The sequence below is a fragment of the Canis aureus genome, chromosome 30, assembly GCF_053574225.1.
Source record: "Canis aureus isolate CA01 chromosome 30, VMU_Caureus_v.1.0, whole genome shotgun sequence".
Lineage (NCBI taxonomy): Eukaryota > Metazoa > Chordata > Mammalia > Carnivora > Canidae > Canis > Canis aureus.
In genome coordinates, this window is record NC_135640.1 from 41,610,155 (window position 1) to 41,616,922 (window position 6,768).

At 66.5% G+C, this 6,768-nt stretch overlaps 1 long non-coding RNA gene across 1 annotated transcript; it reads left to right on the top strand.

Annotated features, from left to right (window-relative positions):
• The first annotated feature begins 1,230 nt into the window (after nt 1-1,230).
• Nucleotides 1,231-6,032, top strand: LOC144302033 (uncharacterized). The gene is made up of 3 exons (XR_013368943.1): nt 1,231-1,469; nt 3,281-3,416; nt 5,494-6,032. It is a non-coding gene; the product is annotated as an uncharacterized LOC144302033 (long non-coding RNA).
• Nucleotides 6,033-6,768: the final 736 nt, after the last annotated feature.

The window sequence follows — 6,768 nt, forward strand, 5'->3', positions numbered from 1 at the left end:
TCCATGCACCCGGTTCAGGGGCACCCTCGGGGCTCCCCGGGGTCGGAGGACTCGGCCCCCCTCCGCCTCTCCCGGCCCCAGCTGGCTGGCTCCCCACTGCATGGCCCGGGGACCATCTCCCAGAATGTGCCAGAACAGGAAGGCAGCAGCGACAGAGGGAGGGGGTGAGAGACCCCAGCGTCTGCTTGCCTGGGCGAGGCCACTCCAGGGGGACACGGGGCCTCCCCAGGGGCAGGACAAGAGGGCAGACCTGGGGTACCCGGGGGGGCTCGCAGTTAAGCGTTGATTCTTGGTTTCGGCTCAGGTCACGATCTCAGGGTCATGGGATCGAGCCCCGTGTCGGGCTCTGTGCTCAGCGAGGAGTCGGCTTGGGATTCCCAGTCTCCCTCTGCAGCTCCCCCCACCGCAAGCACACACGTGCTCTCGCTCTCTCACTCTCTCGCTCTCTCTAAAGAAAAACAGAAGAGCAGGCCCAGAGGTTCCCCTTCCTAGGGGTTTTCCACAATCCTCAAGAGCAAAGAGCCGTGGCCTCAGGCAGGAGGGGTTGAGGTTCTTAGCTGGGGTCATGATGGGTCACAAAGATGCCCCCGGGAACCCCTGACCCCAGCGCAGGCAGGACCACCCCACTCCACAGACCCGAAGGCATGGCCCTGGACGCCGGCCGACGGGGACGGGACTTTGCCCTGTTGGTGTCCCCGGGGACGTCCCTGCCAGACACAGCTCGCAGGGAGCCAGCGTGTGCAGCGGCTTCGGTTTCCATGTGCAGATGTGACCTCAAAATGCTGGCAGCTCCCTTTCTGGTCTGAGTCCCCAGGACCTGCACCTGGGGCCCCAGGAGGAACGGGAAGCGGATGACCCCAAGTGGAAGCCACACCCCAGCTCCGAGCTGCAGGATAATCCCCCAGGAGGGGGGAGAGCTTGTAGCGCCCCTCGGAGCAGAGGCATTGCCTCCCCCGGAACCCCGGCCCCATAGCCTTCCTGGGGCCGCAGGTTCTGGGTTTGGCCCTGGACTGGGGCTCCCCGGGTGGCAAGGCTGGGAGGCCGCGCGGCCAGACCCCTCACGGTCCGTCACCAGCGCAGCGATGTGGGCCAGGCCGCCCGGCACCCGGCAGGCACAGTGCCCCTCTGCTGCCCCCTGCTCCTTCTCCGTCCTCCCCCAGGGGCGGCTACGTGGGCGCTGACGTTTACCACACTCTTACGCGGTGGGGTATTTGTCCTCGTGGGTGAAGTGCAGGGCACCGCGTGGAACAGAGTGTGCGTTCTGCTGGACTTTGAACCCACGCGCCTTTTGAGGCCTGTGGCTCTTTCGGTTGGGTTTTCGATCACATAATCCAGTAGGTTGGCCAGTGTCCCTGGCCCCTGCCTGGGTACAGTCCGCGCCGAACCTCAGCGCGGGGACCTCATCTGGAAACGGGGTCTTGGCAGGTGCAAGCAAGTTAAGAGGGGCTGGAAGGCAGGCCGTGCCGCCGGTAAGCAGACCCTCCGGGACCAGCCAGGGAGGTGCGCTGGCCTTACTACGGGGGCGACTCCCCCTCCCAGGGAGGCTCAACTGCACCAGCTAGCTGCAGGGGGGTGGCTGAGGGGTGGGAGGTGGGGGGACAGCCTGGCCCGGCACCGCCCTCTGGGGCCTCCCCCTGTGGCTCTAGCAGAAGCAGGGCTGAGCCCGACTGCAGCCTGTGTGGTGGTGCAGGTGGTGCCGGAGGCTGTGGGCTCCAGGGACTCGAAGTGCAGGCCACAGCGTCAGGTGCCCACAGCCCCTGGGCGACAGTGACCGTGCGCCCGATTGGCCAAGGAGGTGGACTCAGGTGCCCCTTACCTGGAGGGAGAACGAGAAAGGCCAGGGGGCAAGATGATGGACAATCAGAAGCTAAGGAACAGCAAAGAGGAGGGAGGCGGGGCAGGGAAGCCACGGGTGCTCGAGGGGTGCCGGGGGAGGAACAGGGCCGCGTGTGGGGGCTCCCACCCACCTCCCCGGACGTGCCCTCTCCTGTAGCGAGCCTGCCCCCCGCCAGAAGCCCCGCGGGGTCCTCGCCAGCTGAGAACCCAGCCCTGATCCTCGCCGCTCAGACCCGTGTCCCCATCTGTAAAATTGGGGGATTTTGCCTCCGAGCCACCATGCCAGTCAGGCCGGGCGCCCCTGAGAAGCGTTTACGGGGAGCCCATGGCCACCTTTACAAGCCGGGAAGTAGTGACTCGAACGGAAACTGCTCGTTCACCACCGGCCAAGCCAGCAGAGCCCGGCCTTCGGCAGAACCGTCTGGGTTTGTCCGTCTGCTACGGCCCGGACGGAGCCGCCAGCCCTCCGTGTGCTGATAGCAGACCCCCAGGAGCCGGGCCCCACGGCGGGGGGTGCGGGGGACAGGAGGCCGCCTGGGCCTATCGTCCCGGGGTCTGGATGCCTTTCTAATTCAGGGCTTTCCTTAAATGGTCAAACGCGGCCTGATGGCCACCGGCCCGTCATCAGCCCTGTGTTCGATCTCCCGCCACGTCCCGCTGTCCCTGGGGCACGTCTACAGGTGGGAAGGGCCGCTGTCCCCCAGCCCCGGGCGGCGCACGGCTGCACGACATGGTCTGGGGCAGAAACCGCTTCCTCTGAGCGCTCAGGGCCTGACCCCAGCCATGCGGGGCCCTGGAGTGCACCAGGCCTGGTGGGGGGCGGTGGGGGGGCGGGACACACATGCTGGCAGCTCCAACAAGTGACCAGACGAGTGCCCGTCACAGCGACCAAGTCACCTCCACGCCCTGGGGCCCTGGGAAAGCAAGCACGTTTCTGAAATCAGGGAAGAGCCTGATTGGAAAGAGCAGGTGATTGATCTCGAGGGTTCGGAGCAGAGCCCGCGCAGGTGCGGCCAGTGTGAGGGGGACGGTCCCCCAGCAGCCCCCGTGGGGCGGCGACAGCGCAGCAGGGGAGGTGCCGACCGACACCGTGGGGCTGGGCCCGCGGAGCACTGGGTGTGGGTCTGCGTGTCCCTGGCCTCAGACGGTGCCGTCCCCCGTCCTGCCCTCAACGACCCTTCTCTCTCAAGTGTCCCCGTGACGGCGCCGTCCGTGCTGGACCTGCACACAGGCCGCCTCCTGGCTCCGGGGGGCGAAGGGCCACATGGAGCCCCCGCCCCAGCTGGCCGTCAGGGGGTCCCGTCTCAGCAGGGCACTCCCTGAGCTATGAGGGGACCAAACGTGGCCTGGACGGGACACCCCGGGTGCCCAGGGGCTTAACGAACAGGGAAAGTAGGTCCCTTTATTTGTCTTTTTAAATATTTTATTTATTCTTGAGACACAGAGAGAGAGGTGGAGACACAGAGGGAGAAGCAGGCTCCCTGCGGGGGCCCGACGCGGGACTCGATCCCAGGACCCTGGGGTCACGCCCTGAGCTGAAGGCAGATGCTCCACCACTGAGCCACCCGGGGGCCCCTAAGGTAGGTAGGTCCTTTTATGGGAACTCAGGGGACCCCGATCCTGAGGAAGAGGTCAAGGTGCCCCCCATCCGGGTCACCCAAGGCCGGTTCAGAGCATCACCACAGCGGCAGGATCCTGGCTCCGAGGGAGCCCCTAACCCGCCCTGCCCGTCTGCCTCTGCTGCTCCTCCCCGGCACCCCTCCGTCTCTCTCATGGCCCCCGACTCCCACTGGTGACCCATCTCTACCCCTGAAGGGGAGGGTGTAGGCGTCTGGCTTCACATCACCGTGGGACGGGTTGCCCCGCACCCCCCCACCTGTCGCCGTGAGTGTTGGGGGTACTCCTGAGCCTGGAGTTTGAAGCCCGTCTGTCTGCAGTGGTGCCGCCGGCCACCTGCCCCTCATTCGGCCCCTGGCCTGTGCAAGACGAAGGTCCATGGGAATGAGCCGCCCCCACCCCCCTGCACATCCGGGTCCCCCCGCCCACGTCCCCCCTCCTCTGCCATCCGCCCTCCGATCTGGGGCACGCACGTGGCCAGGGGTGCGGAGAAGAGGGGCTGCATCGGGTGTCCTGGGGCCTCGCTCTACCCTCCCAGAAAGCCCTGGGAGTGCACCTGTGCAGAGCCCCAACCTGTGCCATGCTAACTCTCTTGAGGTGCACCCTCCTTTCTGAAGAGGGGCCTCCTGCCCAAGCCCCCGGGAGGAGGCCGCATCAGCGAGCTCCGAGGCACACTCCTGAAACAGGCCATGCCCCATCTGCTGAGTCTGCCCCCAAGCTCACTCCCCCGGCCAGGGCAGCCCGCTGGGTCTTGACCCTTTACTTTCTGGAAGCATTTTCCCAGTGGGGAGGACAGAGAAAGCCGCGTCCGTCATCAAAGTATTAAGAAGGGAGAGGCCTCGGGACCGCCAGGGCTCGGAGGCTGGCCAGGCCTCGAGGGGGTGGACGTCCTTGCAGGTGTCCTCACTCCATCTGCAGTGCCAGGCGCCAGGAGCCAAGAGTCAGGGCACCGCGTGCCAAGCGCTGAGCTAGAGGTGGGGGCGTCCCGGGAGAGCCCAGACACCCCGTGTCCTCCAGGAGCCTCAGCCCAGGAGAGGACACACGGGGGCCTTAGCTCCAAGCACGGGCTCCCGGCTGAGGACTAGGCCACGGCCCGACACCACCCAGCGGGTCTCCACACGGGCCGCCCTGAGCCCCCACCTGGCCTCCCTGGCCCTCGTGCCCAGCCTAGGGCCTGCACGTGGGGGTCCCTCCTGGGACCTGCATCATGGCTGGAAGGAAGGGGGTGCCCGGGGGCCGGAGGCAGGAGCTGGAGAGAACCGGTAAGTGGCTACGTTGTCTGCTGCCCGTGGCACAAGCTCATCTCGGGCACGTCCTTAAACACGTGTGTCCCGGGAGCGCGATGGACACCATCCCAGGGCCCGAAACACAAACTGTTTTGTTCCAAGCGGAACCAAGAATGCTTGATGGGCACACACGCCAGGCGCGTGTCCCGAGTCCCCTCCAAGCAGGAAGGGTCCCCAAGCCCCGCCTGGCCCTGGCCCGGCTCCCAGGAGAGGCGTCCCCTCCCAGCGACTCAGCGCCTCTCGTGGGCCATCCTGAATTGGTGGGGAGTGCGTGGGGCAGGGGGTTCTGGCCCCATCCTGTGACCGGGGCCTAGGGCCGCGCTGCTGGGCACACAGGGGCACGCTGGCGAAGGGGGTCTGCAAACAGCACCGTCCCTCGGCCGAGGCGGGTGCTCTCGCGAGCAGGGGAGCGCCCCAGGAAGCGGCCAGCACGCCGAGGCCGTGTGCACCCCCTCCCTGGTGTGGGAGTCCCCCCCTTCTGGCGGGGACCTGAGCAGACCTGAGCGGGACCCCGGCAGAGGCTACGGGGACCCACCGGGGCCGGGTGGCCTGCCTGCCGATGATTCCCCGCGGGCGCCCGGCGGGGACACAGAGCGGGGTTGAGGGGTCCGGGGGGGGCTCCCTGCCTTGCCACCCCGGGGAGACGAGCGGAACCTGCTGAGGCTCCCGTGATGCGCGGAGCCGCGAGGTATTCAGAGCCTTTCCCTGGTGACCCTCCCGCCGCAGGCTCAGCAATCGCCAATTTTTCCGTCAGGGCTTCCCAGACACGCGGCGCTGCTGAAAGTGGCCCCGGGCCTGACGTCAGCCGTTGGCTCAGCACATGGGGCCGCTCGGTGGCGCGTGGCCCCGCGCCCGATGCTCCCGGTGCAGGTCCCCACGGAGAGTCGGGGTCTGGTGCTCCTTGGCTTGGGGGGCCCAGCTCTGCTTGGAGAGGGAGGGGGTTTGGGACGCCCCATGCCTCGCCGCCCGGCCGGGGGGTCCCCCGCACACGTGCACACAGCGCCAGCCTCTGGGCAAGTCCTGAGACCCCCAGCTCCGGGGAGGGGGGACTCGGCCCTCCAGACGCCCTGCGGGGGGACCCGCGCTGTCGACACCCCAGCCCTGGGCTGGCCTCCCTCCTTACACTCCCTTCGTCCTAAAACCCTGTGTCAGTGGCTGCTGGCTGCATGGACGCACCCCTCCTTTCCGTCTACGTCTGGAAGGGAGCCGATGAGGGTGCCCACCTCCAACCTCAGCCTTCCGGGTGTGTCTTGAAGGGCTTTTCCCAAATTAAAAAATAAAGTATAAGCATTTAAGGGTTACTTTGTATTCTTGAGATTTTTTTTTGAGAGAGAGAGAGAGAAGGGGGAGGGGCAGAGGGAGAAGCAGTCTTCCCGCTAAGCAGGGAGGCCGATCCCAGGACCCCAGGTCATGACCTGAGCCGAAACCAAGAGCTGGACGCTTAGCCAGAGGAGCCCCTCGGGTGCCCCAATATTTGACATTTACAACAAGTAACTGCTAACAGCAGATAAACTGAGTTTACTTGTTTTTTTATTCTAAAAGGCACACTTTCCCGGAGCCCTAAGGCTGGTGGGACACTCGGGACAGAGGGGCCCATGGGCCTCGGGGCCGCGGGCAGGAGGGAGGGCGGGGAGGCTGGTCAGGAGGCCTCGGGCCCCCCAGCGGCACCACCAACCACTCCCAGGGGCCGCGGCCACTTGCGTCCACCGAGCCGCTCCCTGCACGCTCGCACCCTGCCCTCTGTATGGGGTCGTCCCATTCCCAGGGTTGAAGAAGGGATTCACGGACCCACTTCACAGCCGGAGACACTGGGGTACAGGCCAGGTTCTTGCAAGGACCCAGGTCCCATGAGCAGTCAGTGGGGGCCGTTCCTCTCCCCTCTCCCGAGTCCCCCCAGCCCACGTCCCCGCAGGCCTCCTCCTACACCCCGGCCCTGGCCCCACCTCCCTTCCCCCTCCACGCCCGGCCTTGCACCCTGAGCTCTGGACTGACCTTCAAAGTGGAGGCAACTGTTTAAATATTAAATGGT